Source organism: Anabrus simplex, chromosome 2 (genome assembly GCF_040414725.1).
Source record: "Anabrus simplex isolate iqAnaSimp1 chromosome 2, ASM4041472v1, whole genome shotgun sequence".
In the NCBI taxonomy this organism is placed as follows: domain Eukaryota; kingdom Metazoa; phylum Arthropoda; class Insecta; order Orthoptera; family Tettigoniidae; genus Anabrus; species Anabrus simplex.
The window spans coordinates 1127219676-1127232838 of NC_090266.1; positions in this window are offsets into that span (position 1 = coordinate 1127219676).

Sequence of the window (13163 nt, forward strand, 5' to 3'; positions counted from 1 at the left end):
ACCAGGAGACATCTTGAGCCATCGCACTATACAAATATGAGAAGGCGGGGTTAACGTCACGCTAAATCAGATAGGTTTCCCGTTAATATTTGGTATATAAGTGCTTGGACTGAGCAGAAAGCGACTTAAGGTACAGCTCCACCATTTCCCTGGTGTGAGAATGGGAAGTTAAGAAAAATTACCTCCAGGTTGGCTGATGGAAGGGTTCGAACCAAGCATCTGCCGAATGCAATCTTACAGCTACGCAGAAAGCTCGGTTGGTAAGTTTGAGAAGCTTGGCAGAAGAATCACGGCAGAAAATTAGTAATATTTCGTACTTACTCTAGATAAGTATGTCTAGGTTATCGTTGTGCAATTTCCCTACCATAGTTCGAGCAACTACAGGATCTTATGAATTATATTTCTTGTCCAAAAGTTAAGAGCACATTCATAGTGGGTCACTCTTTATTAAATGATCTGTAAATGTGACTTGAACGGACATTTTAATGTTTCAGTACTATGGAGAGTCCGTATGTTAAGTCTTCAGCTTAAAGAAGGGTTGGATCCTCAAAAAGCTCACCAAATGTCATGCGATTGCAGGAAAGCTACAGAAAACCTTGGCTGCACCCTAAATATGGCATAACGAGGAATGATACTCTTTGCCATTGCTATTGACCCCATGAGTAGCACTTTGTATGTCATACACGCTAATAGTATCATAATTCAGCGCCACCCACACTTCAGCAACTTCTAAACTGTCGCAGACTGAGGCTAGGACTTCCACGGAAGCTACATTGTGCTCTGGCTTGTATCGACGGACAGATGCAGAAGTGCTATATTCGTAAACAAATAGCTGCAGGCGGTTGGGCAGTCTAGCGAAGGATTTCTTCAGAACATTCCAAACAGTGTGGTCGTCTAGAACACCTTGGTTTTATTATTTTCAATTATAATAAAATAGCCAAGACGTTTGATTCTCTGTCATCCACTAAATATCTCGACCAGGATTTCATGCAACTTCCTTTATCAGGGAAAAGCTGTAAACCGTGTATTGCCCTCACCCTTATCTTCTGAATATATGATCAAGATATTTTATTCTCTAAGTTACAGATGTCCAACAGAAGTGTTAGCAGGGCTTATGGATGAAGAATATTATCATTTAATTCACTGAAGGGAACGTGGTAACTTGCAATACAGGCGGCTAAACTTCACGTTCTCTAATAGTCATATTACTTTTCTTTAAATATACGAGTAAATAATCCTGTGGGAAACATTACTTTAAAGCATACTACTTTGAAATAGTCGTACAAATCTTCAAGTAATATACCTCCATAAATAAAAACGATGAAATCAACTAAAGGGGGGTACAGAAATGAGATGTTAAATATCAAATGTTTATTCATGTACACGAGCTGCTGTAAATGAACTAAGTAACAGTAAAGAATACAACTAAACTTTCATGCACATTTCGTAACAGATTGTAGTTACAATGCACAATATTTCTCACCATAAATTCAGTCCTATACTGTGCAAAGCATTGTACAATGCCGCTGCGACTCCTGGAGTCTCTCCTAAAGTTTCGCCTCGATAACTTTGTTTCCAGAGCCACGAAATCGTTATGATGATATATTAGCAGGCGAGGAAGTAGGGTGTGTCGGAGGCGTGTTGTAACTACCTTGTAATATACCTACGAACGAGGGAGACTTCTACCTGGGCCGAGTAGAATACTGCTTTCCTTCAAAACATACTAACAATCAGTCCTTCGTTCTAGAGATACTGTATATAATTTATCAACAAAACTACAAACATACACAGAATCATACTTTTCAGAGAACTATTAACTTTTGTTTTAGGTAACGAATGTGTGAACTAATTTCAAAATCATCATAATCATGTGAAGAAACTAACTTCAGTACCAAATCATTTGTCTTATTAAGTAAAATTAATTTAAAACCCTTTCATTTTATAATAAGATAAAATGCAAATTCTGCAACCCTTTCATGTACAATAGAAGACCGAGCTCGATAGCTGCAGTCGCTTAAGTGCGGCCAGTATCCAGTATTCGGGAGATAGTAGGTTTGAACCCCACTATCGGCAGCCCTGAAGATGGTTTTCCGTGGTTTCCCATTTTCACACCAGGCAAATGCTGGGGCTGTACCTTAATTAAGGCCACGGCCGCTTCCTTCCCACTCCCAGCCCTTCCCTGTCCCATCGTCGCCATAAGACCTATCTGTGTCGGTGCGACGCAAAGCAACTAGCAAAAAAAAAAAGGACAATAGAAGCTCGATAAAACGCGGTTGCTGCGAGACAACTTCACCACGAGTTATAGCTCAACCGCAGTATACCAGAAGCTGGCTGTACAGTAAAAATTAAATGGCGTATGGCTTTTAGTGCCGGAGTGTCCTAGGACAGGTTCGGCTCGCCAGATGCAGGTCTTTAAATTTGACTCCCGTAGGCGTTCTGCTTGTCGTGATGCAGATGAAATGTTGATGAAAACGACACATACACCCAGCCCCCGTGCCAGCGGAATTAACCAATCATGGATACAATTCCCGATCCTGATGGGAATCGAACCCGGGTCCCCTGTGACCAAGGGACAGAACGCTAACCATTTAGCCATGGAGATGGACGGCTGTACAGTGAGAAATGATAGAGAGGGAAGACAGGAAGGCTCATGTGATAAACTTGCCTTAGGCTCCCCGTTCTTCACACAATAAATTATTTTGAGTTTATCACTCTCAGAATACGCATTTCTTTTCTGCGACACCATGAACATGCAAGGAACTCGAAACTGAAATTATGCGCTACAGTACATTATAGCCTACACTTGCTGACAGGAGAAGAGGTGAAGTAAGGCCTTCGTTGGCTGGTTCCAAGAGCACAGCTACTTGCCTTGGCATGAATTCTTAGAAGTGTAAAATGGTAAAATGCTCAAAAATTGTTTCTGGTCGCTGTTGTGATATTCCAGCAATGCATCCTTAATAGCTACTGTACTGTATTGTTTCCAGTTGTCCGTGTCCTTGAAACGATGGGAAAATTGTTGAGCTAGTAGAAGTAGTAAGCCATCTTAGGTAGGTCAGGGCGTTAACTATTCTATGTATAGCTATACTGCTAATAATAAGAGTTGGCGTCTGACATTTCTTAGAGGGAGGTCCGTTTACTGCCTGCCGTGGCGGGATAAAAGGAGTGGCTGTGTGGTTGCCATGGAAACGAGGGTGGGGCGACTGCGGTTGCCATGGAGATACAACTTCAGGGCAGCTCGTCTTTCTGGGAGTTGCCAAACCTCTCACTGTCACTGATAAAAACCTGATTGTTTGTATAATACTGATCGCAAATGGGACGACATCGCCTGGCCAGGTAGTCTACAACAGATCACAGCGGTCAGAATGAAGGAGGGAACAAGTGAGCCGGAAGCGAGGGGTAAGAGCATGTAGAAAGGAATGCTGGAATGTGGCAACATCGTGAAATGGCACGTGCAGAATTCCTCCCTCCAACCTTACCTGTCAGACGCCAATTTTAGTTAAGTCTAGTATGGATTGGGGGAATGTTTATTTCAAGTTAACGTGGCTCACTTGAAAATGGTATTCCGTGGTTTCCCATTGTTGAGTAGACTAATTAACTGATTTTCGAAGCTGAGAAATTCACCAATGAATTAATACTGCATTATTTCGTGGGGGAAATACTCTTCTTCGGCATAAATCCGAATCCACAGTATGTCGGACCGTGTATTATCGTGTTCGTACGGTACTTGAATTCTATGGAAATCAGTAACTGATTTATGATGATAACGATGATGGTTGTTTAAAGGGGCCTACCATCTAGGTGATCGGCCCCTAATGGTACAAAATGAGACGAAACGTAATAACAATTTAAAAGTCCAAAATCATCCACTGACCAGAATTCAAAACGTGATGATGAAGAATGCATGGATGAATATGAATTTAAGACTATCACTGGATCCGACCCGCAATGCCCCACCTTCCCAGAAAAAACCTTCATGGCACTAAAGCCTTTGAAAGGCCTTGGCCTACCAAGCGACCGCTGCTCAGCCCGAAGGCCTGCAGTTTACCTGGTGTTGTGTGGTCAGCACGACGAATACTCTCGGCCGTTATTCTTGGCTTTCTTGACCGGGGCTGATATCTCACTGTCAGATAGCTCCTCAATTCTAATCATGTAAGCTGAATGGACCTCGAACCAGCCCTCAGGTCCAGGTAAAAATCGCCTTGGCTGGGAATCGAACCCGGGGCCTCCGGTAAGAGGCAGGAAGGCTACCCCTACCACACACCTTCCCAAACAATTGTATTACTGATCATGGGACTGCTTCTAAAGCACATTACGGAATCGATGATGCTTGACGTCTAAAGGGGTCCAAAATCCAGGTCAACGGCCCCTCATAATGTTACTTATCGCTAATAAGGTAGAACCATGGTATTCGTCATGTTGCGGTACTAACCAAAAGTAGCGAAGACTCACGGTGTTCCACACATTATTGCGATACTCACAAGTATCGTACGTCGCACAAGTAACGCAGACATATGGTGTTTCTCACATAATGGCGCCACACATAGGCAACGCAAACCAATGGTTTTCCTCACATAGTTGTATTAATCACTGACGCCGCTATTCCTGTGGTGTTCCTCACATAGTGGGTACTAAGCACAGGCAACGCAGACCCAAGGTGTCGCTCATATAGTGGTACTTATCACAGGTACTGTAAACCCACAGTGAACCCACGGCTCTGCTGCTACTAATCACAAACCTGTTGTGCACGTAACATAGTGGCACTACTCGCAATTAAATGCGACCCATGGTGTTCCCCACGTGATGGTATTAATCACAAGTAGTTTCATAGTTGTAATACAATCATCCCTTGGTCGCCCCTTTCAGTCGCCTTTTACGACAGGCAGGGGATACTGTGGGTGTATTCTTCGTCTGCTTCCCCCACCCACAAGGGGTAGAGACAGAGCGAAAAAAGAAGGGATCCGTCACTACGAAAAATGAAGTAACGGACCAAGAAAGGCAAGGGCCACGAAGGGCGTGAAAATGAAAGACTCTCTAGGCCTCGAATGCTCTAATACCATCGGGGTCGGAAAAAGACAAGAGTTGACCAAGAGAAATCGGACAGGATGGATGAAAGAGAGGTGTCTTGCACAAGTAAGTGGAAGCAATGCCAGGACTCACCTAATGGCCCCGTCGTCGCCAACCCACGGTCCCAAGTTGAGAGACCCTTGGGTCAATTTTAGTTGCCCCTTACGACAGGCAGGGAATACCGTGGGTTTATTCCTCATCTGCGTCCTCCACCCACAGGGAGTAGTATTTGATTTAGTCGTGGATAATAAATGTCTTCGACTGCTCCAAGTATTAACATCATAACATTCCCCCGGTACAAACATCATAACCACAGTTACAATTTTAATCGTGCTCACATTCTGCTAGCTGACGGCGTGAATATCTATTATTGCTGCTAACTTTGGGGCGCAGGAGGTACTATTTTGATACAGGGGCGGAGTACTGAAGTAACTGCTTTGGTGATTATAATAATAATAATAATAATAATAATAATAATAATAATAATAATAATAATAAAAACGTCTTGTCTCCGGAGAGACCTGGTGCAGGTTTTTTATTTGACTCCCGTAGGCAACCTGCGCGTCGTTATGAGGATGAAATGATGATAAAGACGTCACATATACCCAGTCCCTGTGCCAGGGGAATTAACCAATTATGGTTAAAATTTCCGACCCTGCCGGGAATCGAACCAGGGACCCATGTGACTAAATGCCGGCACGCGCTAACTATTTACCCATTGAGATGGACGCTTTGATGATGATCGTAACTCATTTTGTCTATACTTGGACTTACTTGGAGCCGTCGACTTGACAAGGTATTCGCTATTACTTAGAAGCCTGTATTTTTATTATGATTATATGTAATGACGTCGGTGACGGTATTAATGATTTTGACAACTGTAAGCCTATATTATTATTATTATTATTATTATTATTATTATTATTATTATTATTATTATTAATGGTTCATGTTTGTGGATTACTGTAGTCACGTCCTAGTTCGTGACCCGTGGGCAACGGGTGAGTGGCCTAGTAAGTGGTCCTGAGGGACGGGATACCAGGTGCTGTGGAATGGGAGTGAGCATCTCGGACATATTCTGAGTCATGGCCCTCCTTTGCTCAGGCGGCAAGGACTATACAATTCACCGATGGTCCATAACCCGTTAGAGGAGAGATCCTCACTTGGACTATGTGCAAGTAGGATAGCATCCTGCTTCATGAATTTACCGAGCTCAGAACATTTTAAGCTAGCCTCGGACCTGTGGGAGTAATGGAGTCCAACTCCCATTTGACAAGCGAGGGACTCCTTGGAAACAACTTGGCGAACGAAATGGAATTCGATGGGGAGCTATCAATATTAATGGGGCTTACGGAAGAAAGAAAGTAGAACTGGCTGAGTCAGTAAAGAGGATGCATCTGGATATGCTAGGAGTAAGCGATATTCGGGTAAGGGGAGATAATGAGGAAGAGATAGGAGATTATAAAGTGTACTTGACGGGTGTTAGAAAGGAAAGGGCAGAGACTGGGGTAGGGCTCTTTATCAGGAATACCATTGCACGCAATATAGTTTCTGCTAGGCACGTAAATGAGCGAATGATGTGGGTAGATTTGTCAGTTGGAGGGATTAGGACAAGAATTGTGTGCGTGTATTCATCATGTGAGGGTGCAGATGAGGATGAAGTTGACAAGTTTTATGAAGCACTGAGTGACATCGTGGTCAGGGTCAACAGCAAGTACAGAATAGTGCTAATGGGCTATTTCAATGCGAGAGCTGGGAATAGAACTGAAATATATCAAAGGGTGATTGGTAAATGTGGGGAAGATATGGAAGCTAATGGGAATGGGAAGCGTTTGCTGGACTTCTGTGCTGGTATGGGTTTAGCTGTTACGAATACATTCTTCAAGCATAAGGCTATTCACCGCTACACATGGGAGGCTAGGGGTACCAGATCCATAATAGACTATATCTTAACCGACTTCGAAGTCAGGAAATCTGTTAGGAATGTTTTCCGGGGATTTTTCGATGATACAGACCACTATCTGATCTATAGTGAACTAAGTATCTCTAGGCCCAGGGTAGAGAAAGTTAAATCCGTCTGCAAACGAATAAGGGTAGAAAATCTCCAGGACGAGGATATAAGACACTACATGGATATGATTAGTGAGAAGTTTCGTACAGTAGGCAGTAAGCAGGTTCAGGATATAGAAAGTGAATGGGTGGCATACAGGGATGCTGTAGTAGAAACAGCAAGGGAATGCCTAGGAAGAGCTGTGTGTAAAGATGGGAAAAGGCAAACATCTTGGTGGAATGATGAAGTGAGAGCAGCCTGTAAACGTAAAAAGAAGGCTTATCAGAAATGGCTCCAAACAAGGGCCGAGGCAGACAGGGATTTGTACGTAGATGAAAGAAACAGAGCGAAACAAATAGTTGTTGAATCCAAAAAGAAGTCATGGGGAGATTTTGGTAATAACCTGGAAACGCTAGGTCAAGCAGCACGGAAACCTTTCTTGACAGTAATAAAGAATCTTAGGAACTGAGGGAAAAAGGAAATGAACGGTGTTTTGAGTAATTCAGGTGAACTCGTAATAGATCCCAGGGAATCACTGGAGAGGTGGAGGGAATATTTTGAACATCTTCTCAATGTAAAAGGAAATCATCCTGGTGGTATTGCAAACAGCCAATCTCATGGGGAGGTGGAAAGTGATGTTGGTGAAATTATGCTTGAGGAAGTGGAAAGGATGTTAAAAAACTCCATTGTCATAAGGCAGCAGGAATAGATGAAATTAGACCTGAAATGGTGAAGCACAATGGGAAGGCAGGGATGAAATGGCTTCATAGAGTAGAAAAATTAGCGTGAAGTGTTGGTAAGGTACCTTTAGATTGGACAAAAGCAGTAATTGCACCTATCTACAAGCAAGGGAACAGGAAGGATTGCAACAACTATCGAGGTATCTCATTGATTAGTATACCAGGCAAGGTATTCACTGGCATCTTGGAAAGGAGGGTGCGTTCAGTAGTTGAGAGGAACTTGAATGAAAACCAGTGTGGTTTCAGTCCACAGAGAGGCTGTCAGGATCAGATTTTCAGTATGCGCCAGGTAATTGGAAAATGCTACAAGAGGAATAGGCAGTTGTGTTTATGTTTCGTAGATGTAGAGAAAGCATATGACAGGGTACCGAGGGAAAAGGTGTTCACTGTGCGGGGGGACTATGGAATTAAAGGTAGTGCGCCCTGGTGGGGGTGTAATAAGCGTCATGCAATTGTAATTATGATGAATTATTGATGAATATATATTTCATTTCCAGAATAAATAGTATCTTACTGTACATACAGTAAGAACAGGCCAGGCCGAGATGGCAGGTTTCACCATACCACAGACTGTTGTCTCCATTGAGATTAACAAACACAATGAGTGACAGAATTACAATTCTCAGTAATTGTGACAACGAGGAAAGAGAGAGGATAACTTGTTGCCAAAGTTTTCATAGCCCCGGGCAGTCTTGGTAGTAGCAACAGCGCAGAGAGCCGAGTGCAAATTTCTGAGAAATGACGTAGGGGTATCTCCATGTAACTAGCGGGAGTTGAACGCGGGGTTGGCACTGGAAGAAAAAAATATGAGCCTTCCCGGTAACGTGGTTAAGGTGGACCAATGGAAAAATTCACTTGACCAAAGCAAGGCGACAACTTCGTATTGTAAGAAGCACTAGCGAGGCTAACTCCGTGGATTAAACTGATGGAAAGAAGTGAAGTATCGATTCAGAATAAAGTGGAATTTAGGAGCCTTACTATACAATAAAAATTATAAAAAGTTAATAATTGCGGGAGATTGCATGGTGTAATTCTGAGAATTCATGGACGCTATTCGTTGATTGGCTGAAGGCAAAGGAAGCCACAAAAGAGCGCGAAACCCCGAGCCGGGATACGGAAGCTAAATTCGCGAATATATCCATTAGCAGCGAACGATAATAGTTGAGAATTGGTATAGAGCATTTGAGAACATAATTACATCATTGGATCATATATTAAAGCCACGGGCCAAACCGCAAAGTGTCGTATGAAGATATCGGGACTGTGCGTCCCAAGATGAACTCCGTTGAACTCGGAAGAGAGGGGATACAAGTATAAATATGAAGTCGTGGACAAGGACTGACAACTACTTTTGACAGTGTGTTCGAGCTGATAGCACGCCCGGGGTGCGCAAGTACTTCTGACAAAGTGTTCGGGCGGATACCACGCCAGTGGTGCGTAACTACTTTTGACAGTGTGTTCGAGCTGATAGCACGCCCGGGGTGCGTGACAACTGCTGATATTTTGTTCGAGCCGTGATTACGCCAGAGGTGCGAGTGTGTACTTCCTCGTGGAGTAGGGTTCGAAGTATTCTATTGTTACATAGTACAGTGATTCATGACGTGATGTAGCTCATATTACAGTTTTGAGCAGTATACTAGTATGAAGTGTTTCAAATAGACAGGACTCAGTAAAGCCTAACTTACGGAGTGTGAGATTCTACCAACAGATTAGGAAGTGCGTTACATGAGAACGGTCACGTGTGTTTATGTCACCTAGTAAACAGTCGATTCTAAACTGATACCTGGTCAGCTACACGAACGTGAGACGGGAAATTCAAGTGCGCGCACGGGCCGTTGTAAAGGGAATCCCGAGGTATCCCATGTTCCTAGTGTCCGGGAAAGGAATGAAGAATGTATATTTACATTAAGTGGGCTAGATACAAGGCCGAGAGTGTAAAATTTGTGAATAGAATTTAGGATGGAAATTATTCCAAAGTGCAACAGTTAATTTATTTGTTTTTATTCAAAATGTGTAAAGTTGAAAAGGGTCAAGGATTAATTCTTCAAGCTGGCATGAATACCAGTGGAATGCATTGCTAAAAACCGGAGGGGCTATGGCTTCTAGTCCGGTTTTAGCAGACTACAGTGGCGGAGATGAGTAGCCTTTTAACATATTTGTAGATTGCTATCGTTAGGGGGAGGAAATCATATTAATTTATCATGGTAACTTGATTGTGAAACGAGCCGTTACGGCTCGTATTAATTCAAAGATAGATAGACAAAGGGACAAATTAATATGTAGATTAGATCGAGCACTCATCATAATTTTGATTATTAAATAGAGTATAGTAGGGTTGAGTTGTTCATTCAAGTGCTTGAGTTGTTTGATATGATATGGAGCACGTTTCACGTAAAGATAATGTTAATATTCATTTAGAAGTGCTTCCAAAGTGTTTTTCCGTTATCGGAACTTTTATAGATATTAAGGCATGTTGTTAAGATAATCCAGAGGTAGGATTGCCAAGTGATTTAAATTGTTGTGGGACGGAATGAAGTCCATTGATTTGTTTGTAAATATCGCGAAGTTCGCCAGTGGACAAAATAATAATAATAATCTGTACAAGTGTCGAAGTAGTACATTAAAATTTGGTCATGCGTAAAGGCGTGTTTAATAATAATCTTTAAGAATAAAGGCACGGGCCTAGTTGGATAGTATGATTGCAAATTAAAGTAATTTAAATGTGGAGATCACATGTGCCGTGAATAATTATAATTTGGGCAGTGAATCCGGTTTTTACACCAAATTTTGATTTAACGTTTTTGGACTCCATAATAATCATAAATATATTTTGGTAGAAACGAGATAGGCACTTTTATAATATGGTCACGCTATGTTTGAGATCCAGAGGGATTTGAGCCGAAAGTTGAGATTTGGAGTTTTGTGGGACAGAAATCCGGCCCGAAATGAAAGTGAATTGTACTGATGTTGATGAAGAAATAGATGGATCTTAAGGCCCACATAGAGGTTGTATTTATATACCGGTGTATTGAGTGGCAGAATAGAGTCCACACACCGAGGGTTAATTAGTGAAAATGTTTTGAAGAGTTCCAATGGACAAATGGACTTCAAAATGGAAAAGGAAGGAATAATTTAACACTTGCAGAGACTGGAGGTATTTGCCCAACTGCGAGGTGTTAGGGGATTTGAGAATTGTCTTAGGAGCATATGGTCTCCATGAATTAACGACAGTACGAAAATAAGGTTGCGGGTTCGAACACTATTATGTCCCGACCGATGTGAATTCGGATCTTGGTGATTTCTGTTTGGGAGAGAACGTATGTGACTAAATTATAAAGATTGGGAATAAAGGTAAAGATTCTCGAAAGAATAATAATACTATTAATAATAATAATAATATTCCAAGTAAGTCATATCTGGATTGATTAGTGCCAAAATAAATCGGAATTGTAAAAGGGGTTATGCGTTAAACATATTAAGAGTGGACTACCGTGTAACAGGCGAAATTAATTTTTTTTAAAAAATTACTAATACTAATAATAATAATAATAATAATAAACTACTTTTTTAGAAGAAGAATTTACTTTTTTTATAATTTGGACATAATAATGGTGTTGGGAGTTGAAATAAAAAAATTGAGATTTTCAACTAATAATAATAATAATAATAATGAGAATATTTGAAGAAGGAGAAGAAGAATAATCAAAGAAGCTACTTTTATTTAATTTCAGATGAAAATAAAAATCGCGAAAAGTTGAAATATTATTTCGAGGATGATGACGGGTTACGATAATCATGATCTCCACAAATAATAATAATAATAATAATATTAATATTTAATAAAATATTTTTTAGATTCAATTTTCTTATTATTTCGGACGATGATGATGGATGATACTAGGGAAGTCAGCTGGCGAATTAACGTAATAATGTCAATTGGTTGTAAATAATAAGTTAAGTTAATATGTGTACAATGAAGGCAAATCCCTACATCTGGACCATTAGGTTACAGTCCCTTTGTCATATTCCTTCAACTAACGATTAGCATATCTTGGTTAGGAACCCGGGGAGAGTTTGTAGTTTCCCGGGTTGGTCTCATCTCAATCAAAGTGGAGGCGATAACATGGTCCATGTGATCGCGCCTACTTAGCCAACAGGTAATTGGTCCATGATCAAATAGGGTCATGGTGTTAACGAAGGTAAATCTGATACCTTCAGATATCAACGGTTCTACCACCCTAATGGAAGGGTGGTCAAAAGTGACAAATATTATGTAATCATTTTTCAGGAATAATTTGCCAAATTACCGGCAAATCAAGGGTCAACAGATTTTGATTGTGTGTAAAATTTCATTTGTTTACTTAAATAAAATGCTCCTTTAGCATTTGCAAGGAAACAGTTCCAGGTTCTTGTTCTTGTAGAATAGTAAACCCTTGGTGACCGTTTAAATATCCGTCCCCATTCCTAGGACGGAGCCTTCATAATTTCCCTTTGATCTGAATATATATAATTTGTGTGTTTTATGATGAGCCTGAAAGTTAAAGATTAGAGTGTCCCGTTCAACCCTGTAGTACTGATTGGATGGCGCCCTTACATTTAGTTTGAGATCTTATATCTCAAAATATTTTTTTATTGAGTATTAGCTGCGATGGATTCGGACCGTAACACTCCCTGAGATAAATGCTGGTTGGGACTCAGGCTTTGAGCGGGTACAGTAGATAATTAAAATCAATCAGAGGCATTTATGTTGACAATTGGGCTTTAGTGATAATTAATGGAAGAATGACTTCTTGGTTCAGGGTATTTACAGGGGTTTGACAAGGCTGTAATCTTTCACCTTTGCTGTTCGTAGTTTACATGGATCATCTGCTGAAAGGTATAAAATGGCAGGGAGGGATTCAGTTCGGTAGAAATGTAGTAAGCAGTTTGGCCTATGCTGACGGCTTTGTCTTAATGGCAGATTGTGCCGAAAGCCTGCAGTCTAATATCTTGGAACTTGAAAATATGTGCAATGAGTATGGTATGAAAATTAGCCTCTCGAAGACTAAATTGATGTCAGGAGGTAAGAAATTCAACAGAATTGAATGTCAGATTGGTGATACAAAGCTACAACAGGTCGATAATTCCAAGTATTTAGGTTGTGTGTTCTCCCAGGATGGTAATATATTAAGTGATATTGAATCAAGGTGTAGTAAAGCTAATGCAGTGAGCTCGCAATTGCGATCAGCAGTAATCTGTAAGAAGGAAGTCAGCTCCCAGACGAAACTATCTTTACATCGGTCTGTTTTCAGACCAACTTTGCTTTACGG